This window comes from Pseudopodoces humilis, chromosome 10 (assembly GCF_049639895.1).
Source record: "Pseudopodoces humilis isolate 2021_Gansu_Grassland_sample_001 chromosome 10, ASM4963989v1, whole genome shotgun sequence".
Classification (NCBI taxonomy): Eukaryota; Metazoa; Chordata; class Aves; order Passeriformes; family Paridae; genus Pseudopodoces; species Pseudopodoces humilis.
The window spans coordinates 11,628,005-11,642,090 of record NC_142209.1 but is presented as its reverse complement, the minus strand read 5'-3'; positions in this window follow the sequence as shown (position 1 = coordinate 11,642,090).

Below are 14,086 nucleotides of genomic sequence, written 5' to 3'. Positions count from 1 at the left end.
GTAAAAAATGCAGTTTCATGATTCTACGTGAGGGAATGATTCAATCAATTTTTTTTTTCCCCATAGGAAAAATTAAAATGATATATAAATTTCAAGCAGAATTAGCTCAGCTTGAAATACTGCAATTGCAATATTGCAAAACACTATTTTTGAGTGAATGTGATATTTTGTTTAAGACATCAGTAGAGCTGGAGTGTCCTCCAGGAGCTCTCAGAAGTGCAGCTCACCATCCTGTTCTGGCTCTCCGCTGATATCCACTGGCACCTGGACCATTTGTACGGTGCCAAGGAGTGCTGACGCTTGTGAGAGGCCAGTGATGCTTCACAGATATTTAAGGGCTCTTTTTGTGCTCTGGTTCTCATGGTTGCTTTTTAATCTGGTTTAAATCTTTGAGCAGAGAGCAACGAGGAGTCCTGTGGGACTTGGCAAGAAGAATGTCTGAATGCTACCACACCAAGCGGCAGGTGACTGGCAGAAATTCCAGGATATGTGAGTGTACAGTTACAGGCAGAATGCCCAAAGCATTGCAAACCCAAAGCAAAGGCCAAATTTTCCAAACTTTAACTCTGCATATCATTATCTATTTTGAAAACACTTCATTCTCCAAAGAACTTGTATTCCCTTACCAGTGTTCTCTGAAGCTGTTCCTGACATGGAATATTCTCTGCAACATCACACCCCTTCCAAGGACATGGTAGCACATAATGAAGAAGGCTTTAATTAAGATTTCCCCTTAGCAACAAACTAGCCAAGAGCCAGGTGCACCATACTGGCTTTCCACGAACTTTGCTGAGAGGAAGACATGCCAACAATGTCAAATTTAGGCCAAAGTAGAAAGGAGAGGCTTAAGGGAATTAAGAGTGTATCCTGTATTTCTGAAATATATTTCTTGCTCATTCTGTACCCAAAAGAACTTTCTAGAATTTGCTGACAATACTTTTTCTCACATGGGCTATTTCAAAATTCCATTGATTTTTTTCCCCCTCCTTCTGTTTAGTTTTTTACCTTATTTCTTACTTATCCCATTTTCTTCCATCCCCTGAGGCACTTTTTGATACAAAAAGGAATCCTGCAAACAGAGAAACCTGACACGCATCCACAAACTTGTATCATTTACCATAAATAAATAGAACTTCTATTATGGATCACAAAAAGCAAAGAATGAAAAATAAAAACCTTATAATAATTACTTGGTCCTGAAATTGATAAGTAAAAATATGAAACAGGTTACACACCACACCAAAATGGCTAGCAGCAAATGTATTGCAAACTCATTTACATCGATTCTTCACGGGTAAGGAAAAACATGGCTGAACATAACAGGGTCCATTTCAGTGCCTGTTTGAGGACTGATCTGCAGCTTAGTAGCAGAATGCAGAAAAGGGTACAAGAACCCAAGCAGAGAGATGCCCCATGCCTGTTGATATATTTTATATATTAGTAAAGGCCTGAATGCACAAACCAGCCTTTGAAATAAGTCATGATATTAAAGGCTAAAGTCCTTGAAACCTTCCTGCAGAAGAGAGAGTAAAGCAAAACAAAAAAAAATATAAACTGTGTGTTAGCCAATAGTAGCTTACTCTGCCCGCAGACCCTGTGAAACCCTATAAAAGGTGTGCTAAAGATAGAAATAAACGGCTTTCACGATTACTTCTGTGAAGACTGGTGAATAGCTGGCGGAGCTCTCAATACATGCCACTGTCTCTTTGGGTTTCATTCCCTTACAGATAAAACTCTTGGCCCTAAGTTCAAGGCACCAGCTGATGCAGCTCAATTATCAGACAGAAACTTTCTGACCAAAGACAACAGCAACCACAGAGAAAAAATCCACCTCCCTGAATTTGCACCTGCACTTTTGTCCTTATCATTACCCATGACTGCCAAAAATCCTGCATGTGCAGCAAAGGTCCTGTGCACGAGCACCCTGGGCAAGCACATGACTGTGGGAGAGCTCTCTGCAAGCCCAGCACATTTCAGCATGGACAACTTGCAGGTGTGCTTCACAAGATGAAAGTCTAATCATATGCAAGTGTTTAATATCACTTCATAGAGAAACTTAATAGTGATAAATTTAATCCTGTTTTCTGAAGATCATAACAGCCTTATTTTGTTTCTAAAAAGGTCAACAATTGGAAAATACTATAAGAAACCAGGAAAATACAGAATGGCGTGTCCCCTCAGCAGGACATTTTGTCTAAAAGCAGAGGGAGGAATTATGTTTGAAGACTGCATTTTCTTTTAAATCTACAAAATCACACCTATCCATTACAAGCACAAAGTAATCAAGCCCTATTTGAGCCTATTTCCATTTCATTTCTCCACCATACCCTCTAACAGGGAATTCCACAATTTAATTACCCATTTGGGAAGAAAATATTTCCATTTTTTGGTTTTAAATCTCTTGCATGACAATACACTGTCATCCTTATATTACAAGCACAAATAAAAATGCTACCTTTCCTACACTATTTGTCAGTTACTAGACCTTTACCACAACCCCAGTCTTCTCTTTTCCAAGGAGAAATTATAGAGCACTTTAATTGCTCCTCAACAAGAAACCCTTCTCTGTCTATTATTGTTCTTTGTAGCCCTTCTTGTTCCTCTGGGAACTTTTACCACTCTTGTCTTAATATTCAAGATAACAATGCAACCTAGATTTCAAAAGGATTGCATTTATTATTTTATCTTATTTTTTCCCAGGATGTTTTATAAAACTGTATTTTCCTCTTTAGATGGTGCTGAGGTGACAGTTTTATTGAACTAATCACAATAATGCCAATATCTCCCTCCTGAATAGTAACTACTGAATCAAAATGCATATTTAAATACATTAGTTCCTTTCCATTTACCAAAATTGAATTTCATCTGCCATTCAGTTCCATAAAAACATGTTTTACCTGTTTAGAATCAGTTTTGCTTTTGAGCATTCAAACACATTTAATTAATCAACAGCCTGTATCTCACACCTAATCAGCCCTTTCCAAGGTTATTTACAAGCCTGCTGAATACAACCAGCATCTGAGAAGCCAGATTTAAAATCCTCCCTTCAAAATTCAGATTTCCTGATATCAGTAACACCCTTACAGCAAAGGTACAAAACTTCGTTTGGGGTGTCTTGACTAGAATTGAAAGTCTTTCTCAGTTTCTAGAGATTTTATTCTGCATGTCATTTTAAATGTGAGAGCTAGTGAAAAGCAGGAAATGTTTTCAGAACGATTCACTTCAGCAGAACCAATTTGGATTTGAACTGTTAATGATTTATTACTAATTTTGTGACTTTTTAAACGTATTTGCAAATACTGACTTTTTCTTGTTAGTAATTTTGTTCTTTGTTTTATCAAAGAAAAATATATTTTATAAGAAATTAACCCATAAGTGAAAAAGTTTCCTAGAAAATGTCATATGATCTAATTATAGCAACCAAACCACTGGTTTGAACAACTTTATAGCTCAAATCATAGATTTTAATATCCAAAGCACACACTGAGTAGACATCACAGATTCTCTGTCCCTATGTCTGCAAAGGGAGTTAAGGTTTTTTAAGTTCACCATAAAATATTTAATACTTAATATTATTATTCTTAAAAATATGCATTGTGGAAATTATCTTAAATTAATCTAGCCAACTTCAACCACCACTCATCTCTTTGGCTGCTTCAATGGCCTGTGTAACCTGCTCAGTGGCAGACAATTTCTGCAAATACAGAATAATATCTATTATACTAGTTTGATACAGAAGAATGAAAAAGAGATGTGGAAGAAGAGAGCTTCATTTCCAGACACAGTTTTCACAGTGGAATCCTTCTGGTCAGTGTCTGTGCAGACTGCAGTAACAAGCAGTCACCTCACAGAGATTAAGGCTGACATTAGATGTTCCTTCTCAGAAACAACTGGGGATAATCATATCCTGCTCCCAAAAAATGGAAAACAAGCTGATGATGAAGGTAACAATCAGAAGTGGCCATTTCTAACCCTGTAGCCACTTAGAAATCCTGTCTTGACAACAAGCCCTACCCAGAATAAATGTATTTTTTTGTTAATAGTAATTAATTCTCAGAGTCCTTATTTTATTATCTCTTCAGCAGTTACATGGTCTTGCCCAATGCCCTAATTTTTCCTCACTCATAGCCATTTAAAATAAGCTTTTTGAAACTTGTGAGCTTGCTGAGCTGAGGAGTTATTTTTCTTTTGAATGTGTATGCTTGTCTGGCATTTCTAGCCAAGCTTCTACAGCTCTGCTTAAGAGTTAAAAACTGTAATAAAATTGAAATATGTTAATATAAAAATGAAGAATGGGATTTGTCTTACCATATTAAGAAGATTAAGCAATGGCTAGATAGTCCTGGAGCATCTAGGGTTTAACTTCTGCTTGTCAAAGCTGCTTCCTCATCTCTATAAAGACACTGGATTATAGCCCTTTTCCAAGGTCAGACTACCCTGTCTCTGCAAGTGGAAAACATGAAAGAGATTTATTAGGCAGCAATATACATCTATGCATTTTATCTTTCTGCTGTCTAAACACCTAGGAGATGCTTGAGGCAGAGTTTAAGATGAAATCAAATGAATTATAAATGATGATTAAATCCAAATTGATTCAAAACTGATGGGGTTGCATCATTTATGTCATAAGTAATGTTGAGTGTCATTTTCAAATGTTACCTCCTTTTTTGAACATGTGTCATACAACATCTATTAGCAAGTTATCAGTATACATCAGACTTCAATTAGCTTTCAATTGTAAGATGATCACAAGCAGGCCTGATATTACAGTGAGTTTTAAAATTATAATCAGTTTATAGGAAGTAGCTGAAGTGGGAACAAGAATCTCCACAGTTCTTATGGGCCACATAAATGCAGACACAGTGTGTATGAACATATGTATACACATATTCATATCTATCATAGATAATACTGGACAAAAAAAAAAGGCAAAAGTAAGGAATTTTTTTTAGAGAATAGTTTGCAGGAAGATAATGGACTGGCAGCTATATAAAGAACATTTACACAGATAACAAAGTGAAACAATGGTATATATAGCCCTGCTAAAAAAAGCTCTGGCACAAAGAGGAACAGAGAGGTTCCCCAGGATAGGTCAATTCAGAGTACATCCATGGGTATTAAAAACAACACAACATCATTGCCAATTCTGCCATGCACAGTATTTCTCCTGTGGTATCCCAAAGGCAGGGTCAGTGTTACATTGTCCATCCTGCTTTGCGCCACACATCGCCTTTCACATCACTGGAGTATTAAGCAAAAATTTCTGTTTGCAAACAAAAACTGTATCTTGAAGATAAGTATTGACCAATCCATTCTTGTCCATTTATTACAAGAGAGCAAATATTTTAAAGAAAAAATTAAAAAAACCTTTGCAGATAAAGAATACAGACCGAAAGACATGTTCCTCAGTCTCTGAAATCAATTTTGTAACAAAAATAAAATATTCAAAGCTTTAAGACAAATTTTGCAGGCACACTTCCCACAATGAACAACTTCAGTTCCTCTTGATGTCTGTTTTCTTCTTTTCTTGCAAGCACTCAGATCTAGTTTTGGAAAAAAAAGGGGGAAAAGCACCAAACCCACTCAGCAGATGACATAGAAACTGTCCCCATGAATAAAATGAACCAAACACGTAAGATTGTTTTCAGATGAACCCAAGCAGCCTGTGTTTATTATGAAAGTGTCACACTTACACAATTGAGAGTTAAGCTATAATTTATCACACACTTGGTGTTCTAAAAACCAACCTAGACAGCAGATTCTGATACCCAGAGTTGCATTCTCCCTCTCAACTCGCCCCTGCTTGGCTCTGGTGGGCATTGGCACTCCTCCAGCCCTGTGCTTGCAGCTCTCTGCAGCCCAGTGCTGCAGGAGCAGCTTGCAAGCCTTCTTCATCCCTGCCTAACATTTCAAGTGAGAGATTATAACTCTCAAGAGCCCCTGGACTTTATTTTTTTTTTTCAGACTTTATTTATAACATGAATTTTTCTGCAGGTTCTCATAAAAATCTACTGAGGATTTTTATGTAATAAAAGAAATAAAACATTACAACTTTCCCTAATCCTCAATCCTGAAAATTCCTCCTAAACAGTATCCTTAATGAGTTATTTAGGTGTGTACCTGTAAATGAATGCATGATATTTACAGATCAAGGAACTCAGAAGTCAAGATTTTTAGAGATATTCTCTCAGCAGTACTGACACAGTGTCCTGGTTTAGCTAGAATGGAAACCCTACCTGTCCCTTAAATTTGGTCCTAATAGAAGTGGACCTATTCAAATAGGCTGCAGAAAATTGGAAGCAGCTTGGGAAGATGAGATTCCTCTGATGAATGTCACAATACAGTCCTGTACATGGTGGAGGAAATTGTTTAAAGTGCTTTCCATCTATTTGTAATTTCTTGCTCCTTCCATGCAGTTTGGGATGTATTTTTGCCTATCATCCTTTGCTTGAGATCTGTGTTCACCCCAGCCCAGAATAACTCCATAATATGTCATTTTGGATCATGTACTTATCATACCGTAAAGATCCTCGGAATCAAATTCCCACAAAAAATGTCATCCAAACCCTTGTGTATTGTTTAGGTTGACACAGGCTATTTAAATGGTAATAGTTGCAAATTCTGGCTTGTGGTATTTCTCCTGAATATGCTATCACTCCCTCTCTCTGAAACCACCACCACCAGCTATCTCAGACTGAAGGTTAAACAAAAACTCTAAGCATCTTTAAATTGGATTAACCAATATGATTAAAGCTTGACAGTTTCATAAATGTCAACATATCTGCAAAACAGAACTTGAAACCTCTAAATAAAGCCAGGTCCCCACCTTTTTCTACTTAGGGATCTTAAATGCTGCTTGAGCAGGCTTAGTGTTAAAAATTAATAAAGTATTGATTAACTGGAAAAGAAAAACAAAAAAACAGAGGAAAATTATGGGTTTAGGTAGACCAGGTAGACCTTAAAAAGAATATTGTTGAAATGAATTCCACCTATTTAACCCAAAACATTTTATATCATTTAGTTCTTAAACCAGATTTTGGAGCAATACAATAATGCAAAGGATCGACAAAACTGATAGGTTTTCACTCTTCCTGTTGATACTGGCTTAAAAAAAAAATCTCATTACTTCTCTCTATATACAAATTTATTTGCAAACAGCTGTAGCCCTTCCTATATTCACTAAAAAAGATTGAGAGGAAAGCTATGTAGTAAACCTTTCACTGAAGTGCCCTCATGTTTATATCTCAATGGAATGAAAACACCTCTAGAGACAGAAAAGTCATTGACAGATTATGACCCACCCCACTGGAAAATAGATTTACCAAAGTGGCTCAAAGAGAAACTTCACCTGCTACTTGCAGCAGTTATAAATCACAGTGATTCCATCCCATACACACTGAAAGGCTGGCTGTATTTAGTTTTCAGAATTCATATTACTGGAATATATTTTTATAGGCCTCACATGCACAGCTTCAATAAGAGACATATACATAAACAGGAGTCTAAGGAAATTAGAGTCAAGGGGCAAAGGGATTATGAAAAGCAAACTGCCAAAGGCCTTACTTGAATTTCTGAAAACCATTAGCCTGTGGCCGTGCAAATGCCACCCTTGCCAATGCCAAGTGCTCATCTCCTCAGGCATGGAGCTTGCACACCTCTTGCAAGTTTGCAGTCATCACCTGGCTCTGCCTGCCAATGATTTACTCATGGATGTTGGTCCAGCTTCACACTTGATCACAGAATTTGTTATGAAAACAATTGCCAGCTTTTAAGCAGCACTTAAAAGTTACAGGTACACAACACCTGGAACCATCTCATTTATGAGCACTTTTGGTGGTTGCTGTAATCTGTGTCACAGGGCAACTACTTCTCCATTAACAAACTGAAAAAAAATATGTACTTTAAATAGATTGACCAATACAGATCAGAAATCACATCAACTTTTACAGATTTCTTCTCAAATCCTCCTGGGTCGAGCCAGCATAACTCTACTGATTCAGACAACTACACTATTTTGTATCAGCTGAGAGACCAGTCGCATCTGCTCACATTTTGCTTCATGGTCAGATATGATTAAACTCCTCATAACAACTATGGCATTCAATACTTCTATAGCTACTTATTATAAAGCATCCATGCCCCAGTATCATAGATATTAAATGGCATTTAATGTTCCTATTTCATCAGAGTTACAGATTTATTTGAAGCAACCACCTGAGGAATTAAGATATAGCACCTTGAACTGCCAGTAGCTAAAGAAAATTTCTAATAAAGTGGAGCACATAACTAAAGCATTACAAGAAAGTGTCAAAACTATATTTCTGTTTATACTGAGGCTTGAACACTGGCTGATATACATACACACAGAAATGCCTCCTTCCAGCCAAAAATGGCAGCAATTCTAAGATCCTCTCCAAATTATAAAAGAGATTCCCATAAGCTCAAAAATTTTGGTTTTCTTTCCAAGAAATCAGTTAGATTCCATGTTCTCAGATATGGCTTACATGGCTCCCAAAACTTGCTGCTAGTACCTCTATATAGCAAGGAGACAATCTCCCTTTATGAATAGTCTCTGATGATAAATATGAAACCATTGCAGCTCCAAAATTTTTATTTTCTATTACCCCACTAATCAAAAACCACATCAGTGGAGATCTGCTTTGCGTGTGGCCTTGTAATATTCAGTCAGACTCTCAAACAAATACTGTAACCCAGCTGTAGTTAAACAAAGATGTTAAGCCTCCAAGAGCATTGCTTTATATCTTAAAATTTGACAAACAGCATGCAGAATCTTAACCTGTGTCCTACAGGATATAAAGACAATGCATACAGAGTCAGTTGAAACATTTAACAAGACAAATGAGATCAAAACAGATTTTACTGCTATGCTGCAAAATGAAAACACATGGGTATTCATCTTTGACTGCACGTCTCTCTCACCACAGGGTGTAACTTTAATTTCCCATAAAATGCTTTAGCATTTACTTTTTTCCCTGACAATCAGTTCCATAAAGTCGCTCCACCTTTCTTGTTCACCAGATATTGTGTGTGTAACAAAGACAGTGATTCTTGTTTAGGTATGTGATAATCACCTTTCTTGCTGGTCAGTTTTCTGATGCCTTCTATCCAAGCTTTGCACACCACATGTCTCATTACTAATATGACCTGCGAGAGCTGTGGGGTTTGAGTTTCTTCCTCAATTTTTTTTTTTTTTTTTAATTTCTGCATTTGACAAAGGTAAGGATGTCTGCAGAGTAATACAGGCCACATATCTGACACACCTCTATTTTGATCCAGCATCTTCCACACAATCCACAGCAGAATAAAGCCTGTGTCAGTCATTTAGAACAATTCAACTTTCCCCCTCTTAATGGTCTTAATCTCCTTCCTATGCTGTGAATCCCAGATGAAGTTATATTGGGTCTGGCTGAGCTGGAGTTCATTTTCCCCAAGCAGCCCTCACAGTGCTGTGCTTTGCATCAGGAGCTGGAAAGGTGTTGAAAACACCCCAGAGTTTTGTCTGCTGCTGAGCAGGGCTGGCACAGCATCAGCGCTGTCTCTCAACATTCCAGCCTGAGGCAGTAGGATGGGAGTTGGCAAGATCATGGGAGGGGACACTGATAGAACTGTGGACCCACACTGACCAGCAGGATTTTCCAGACCATATATCATCAGCTCAGACACAAAAGCTAAAAGGAGCTGGAAGCCAGTGTTCATTCCTTCTTTACAACATTTCCCTTCTGGAACCATGCCCTGAGAGCTGTAGCCCTGCTTCCTGGGAACGGTCCAGACAACACATGCTAATGGAAAGCAGAAAATTAAATATTTGGGGTTTTGTTTTCGTTGCTTGTGTGTACATAACCTTTTGCTTTAGTAACCTGCCTTATCTCAGCCTATGAGTTGTCTCCCATCAAATTTTCTCTCCTCTGTCCAGCTGAGCAGGAGTGATAGAGCAGCTTGGTCAGGGCCCAGCACCCAGCCAAGGTCAGCCCACCGCAGCCCTTTCTCGTGCCCGGCGTGGGTGAGACCACGGCAGTTTCACATTAATCATGCTGTAGTTATAGCAGTTATTGGGTAGCCAGTTCCTGTGCAGGAAGGGAGCTGGCAGCTGAGCTTCTTGTCTCCTTATTTCCCTTAAGTTTGGGAACTGGCTAACACAGCCAGTGACCCTGCTTTAACCTGGCACTGATGGCCTTGCTTTGCTGGGATAGTTGTTCATCTAAGGAAGATCTTGTGAAGTTCCCAGGAAAGCAGACCACTGCAGATGAAGGTATCCAGTACCTGAGAGATTTAGCAGTGCTGGAAGTCATCTATAATGACATCTAAGAAAAAAGTTAGTGTAGAAAACTTAACAATGTATCGGAGAAAGATTCTTCAGCTCCCTCAGTTTGTATCACAGAGCGCTGTGGTCAGTGGTGGTGTAGCAAACATGAGAGAGCTCTTCCCAGCATTGTCACTGGATATGAGTAAATGGAAGTATAAAATGCATGAAGGCACAAAAGGGTAATCCTTTTAGGCTTAAAAAGTCATTTCCTACAGGACTTGTACAGAGAAATTGATATGTTAAGGTAACTCTTGAAAATACTGGAAGGAAAGTACACCAATCAAAGTTTAAGTAAAGGACTCAGTATATGAATTAAAACATTTGTCTTGCCAAAAGAAATGTCATCAGATGGCCTTTCATTTAAAAAACAAATAAATCAGAAATTAAAACATGCCTTTTGGGGTTTTTTTGTAGTTTCATACTAACACCTCAATATTTCTGATCTCATTCGTGACATAGTAGAATATATGAATGTAACATGATAAGCTTTAAAACTGCTGACATAAAATTCAAAATCCATTTTACACTTCTGAACCAAATAACTTTGGAAGAAGAGTGTGTTTGCTGGGTGAATTTCAATGACTTCTTCCAATTTTAATACAACTGCATTACAATTACCATATTTGCAAAACAAAGAGCACAAACCAGAAAAGCATAAAAAGAAATGGATGATGACATTTGCATTCGCAGAGTACATTCAATGTAAGCTTGATTTTTTTTCTACTCAGCATCACAAATGTGTTTTGAAACCTCAGTGTAGTAAGCATTATGCGTTCATTTGAGTTTCATTTGCATTTAATTTGCCTTCAATAGCTGGATAAGATATTAATTTTGAAGGCTTATAATAATTTCTTATGAAATAATACTATGATCTAGACATGAAAAATCTACATATTTTTACATTTTTCACACAACACTATCCTGCTTTTATTACATGCCTAAAAGTAGAAATTCTTAGGACAAAGTAATTTCATTTTTTGAAAAAGCATGCTCTATTTTTCAGAATTTCTTTTGACACTGGTTTTAATGTAGAAGATCACAGAAAACTTTCCATTAGTGTTTTTCTAATACATATTACTAATATTTAATTCTAGGTGTTCTTTGATGATGGGAGTCTTCAAAGTTCTCCAGGTGTCTAAGGCTCATCAGGTATTGAGAAACCTTCACCTGAATCTTAGTGATTAGAAAAATAAGCCTTAAGAAACTTTATTATCCCATGACAGCCTTTACTAGGGTTATGATATCAGGTTCTGGAGGGAAGAAAGAACAGTCACTAGTCATATAGCAGCACTGATTTGATGGTTGACTCAACAGAGAGTCCTTAACTGCAAGACCTGTCCATTTTAATAACCAAGAAAGACATAACAAATGTAAGAAATTAATTTTAGTAGACTTGAAGGTGGGACAGAAATGGATACACAGAAATCAAAGATTATTCCAAGAATTAATGCAGCTGTAAAGCTTGCTGTGAGAAAAACTGGGACCTTATTCTACAGAGAACAATTCAGAACAAACAGTGCTGTGTGAACCTTTGACCAAAGCCTTACAGAAATAGATCTGCAGACTTTGACAGCAAGCACAGTGATCCTAATTTTTGTCACTAAATTTGATTTCCTTTTATTTATTTTTTTTTTTAAACTTATCTTTTCCACCATAATGGAAATGGCACCAGACCGGAAATAGGAGCAGTGGGGAGAAATCTAGGTTAGATGAAACATATTTTTTTTGCAACCAATCTGGAAAACTTTAAGTTGCTCAGATATCACAGAGATGAATAATAGGAAAATAAAGAAGTATTTAGCTATGTTAGGTTTAACAAAACTAGAAATAAAATAGGGTTATACAGGTAAAGCAAGCAAATGAGGAAGGGAGACCACATAGTATAGTACATATCAGGAGTTTACAGACATGTAGAGAAATATTTAGTCAAAATGGCAGAGAAAGCAAAATTATCCTACTGTAATCAGGAAAAAAAAGAGCTCAAAGACATGGTTGAAAAGCTCCTTGCTCATGTCCCATGAGTTGTCCCCTCCAATAAGCGAAGAAATCTTCACATTCAAACTCCTATGAAGCTGTTTTTCCAAACACAGAAAACACATAAAAATCACAAGATCTTCCATCCAGTTTAAATGGGGGTCAAACATCTCTTTCTGTATCCGCAAACCCTTTAAGAACTTTTTAAAGCAAGTATTTAATGGATTACTGTGGGATGGAATTCTTTTAGAGACTGCATTGGGAGTCTGCCCAGATATATGGTAATGAATTAATTAGGGACTTTCTTTTGGGAGAAATTGAAGAATTTAATCATGTATGTAAAGCTGCAAGTGCTCCTGAAGAATCAACACTCTGGATCCTCTGTCATCATGCCAACTGCACCAGTGCTAGCTCTTCATGAAGAAAAAGAAACAGAGCTGTTATTCATGCTGGTCACAATTTAAATTATTGGCACTGGGAGTCACGTTCAGTTAAGAGATTTGTGGTTTCACAAATTTCAACAGTTAAGAGAGAAAAATTAGTTCATGTCATTTAGGTATCAAAGGAGGCTGGCAAACAGCTGGATCATTCAATTCAGTTTTTAGGGTCAGAAATAGATAAAAGTTTAGTGTACTCAGAAACATTCAGGCACAAAATAGTACCTACCTTTGATAGAAAATTCATCAGTATGGGAGATCTGGCCATGGATTCATTGAAAGGAAATTCTAAATTTTTTGCCATCTGTTAGCAATGGGTGAGGAATATGTACAGAAGCCATTTCTGACAGGTCTACAATTTATAACTATACAGCATCATTTCACTTAAACCTCTCTACACAAAAATAATTGATTCCAAACACTTTTGCTCCTTTTTTTTTTTTTTTTTTTTGAGAGAATTCATTATTTCTTGAACACCTCTTGAAAGATGTGGGAAGGAAATCCTACATAATTTTAAGGGGCTGCCATTAAGAGTGGGAATGATTGCATTCATAAAGTTGTTCTGATCCTACACCTGACTTCAGTGACGCTCCTTTGTAAGTTCAGAGATCCACCCACGCTACCATACACCCACCGAGTTGTAAAACTCACGGCTTATGTAACTTCCTAATTCAAGGCCTAATGAATGTTGGCAGTTTTTATTCCCAAGTGCATTTTTTATTTTCCTGTTTAAAATTCAATTCCTATGAGAAATAGAACTGTATATTATCAGACTGTTCTAGACAGAATATGTAGCACCTTCGCAGATGAGTAGAATAACACACAAAACCAGACAGAACTTGGAAAATCCATCTGCATCTCTGTTTTTGTATTCAGCATTAAAATAAAATTATCCACTCTCAACATTACAGAAAGTTAGACTTAAAAAAAACTGCTTCAAAATCCAAAGTCAGGTCAGTCAGGTCTTAAGCACAGAAAGATCATACAGGCATTCCTTTTTATATACATAGCGTGGTCACATATGAGTGCAAAGAGCCCATTCAATAGCTCACTGCAGAGACAACTCCTCCACAAATTTCCAGGCACTGGGATTACCTGGTGGCAGATGTGCAGAATCAACCACAGACACCTACTCAGCCTCCCACCCATTCCGAGTGAATTCCTCATCCCAATGAATCACATACAGCCTTGAACTGTCTGGTTTATTCCTGTGACAGAATGTGTAATAAGAAAATTCACATTAACATTCCAGCTTTCTTACACTAACAACTTTATTTGAATAACATACTTATGAACAATTAATAAGTAAAATTAATAAGACTAGAATAAATTGAATAATCACAGGATAAAA